Source organism: Gossypium arboreum, chromosome 9 (genome assembly GCF_025698485.1).
Source record: "Gossypium arboreum isolate Shixiya-1 chromosome 9, ASM2569848v2, whole genome shotgun sequence".
Taxonomy (NCBI): Eukaryota; Viridiplantae; Streptophyta; class Magnoliopsida; order Malvales; family Malvaceae; genus Gossypium; species Gossypium arboreum.
Window position 1 is genome coordinate 63,541,165 of NC_069078.1, and position 626 is coordinate 63,541,790.

The 626-nt window shown below is 39.6% G+C and overlaps 1 non-coding gene across 1 annotated transcript; it reads left to right on the forward strand.

The window, feature by feature from the left end:
• The first annotated feature begins 487 nt into the window (after positions 1 to 487).
• Positions 488 to 594, forward strand: LOC128281202 (small nucleolar RNA R71). The gene has a single exon (XR_008271415.1). It is a non-coding gene; the product is annotated as a small nucleolar RNA R71 (small nucleolar RNA).
• The last annotated feature ends 32 nt before the right edge of the window (positions 595 to 626 follow it).

Consider the following 626-nt stretch of genomic DNA (forward strand, 5'->3'; position numbering starts at 1 on the left):
TGGTGGTCGCTGATTTCCTTGGCCTCCCCGTGAGAAATTTGAGTGGTTCCTCCAACCTGCATTGTAAGTATTACTATAAGGATTAATTTGAGATCTAGGATTATTACCCATGTAATTTAACTACTCGTTCTCCATGTTATGGCCATAGGGTGGGTATTCTGAATTGCTTGATCCACCTCCACTTGCTTCGCACTGCATTACTGGGTGAACCTATGAAGAACTAAGAAAACCATCAATTTTATTATTCAAGAGTTTTACCTGATTAGAGAGCATGGTGACCGAATTGACGTTATAAACGCCGGTTACTTTTGTTGGCTCTATCCTCATGACTTGCTACTGATAATTATTCAATGACATCTCTTCTATAAATTCATAAGCATCTTCAGGTGTTTTATTATTGATGGTTCCACCTGCGGCTGCGTCGATCATTTGTCGAGTCGAAGGATTTAGGCCATTATGAAACGTTTGAACCTATAGCCAAAGTGGTAACCCATGGTGAGGGCACCTTCTGAAAAGGTCCTTGTATCTCTCCCATGCATTCTAGAGTGTTTCTAAATCCATCTGCACAAAAGAAGATATGTCATTACGTAATTTGGTTGTTTTAGCCAGCGGAAAATATTTTAATA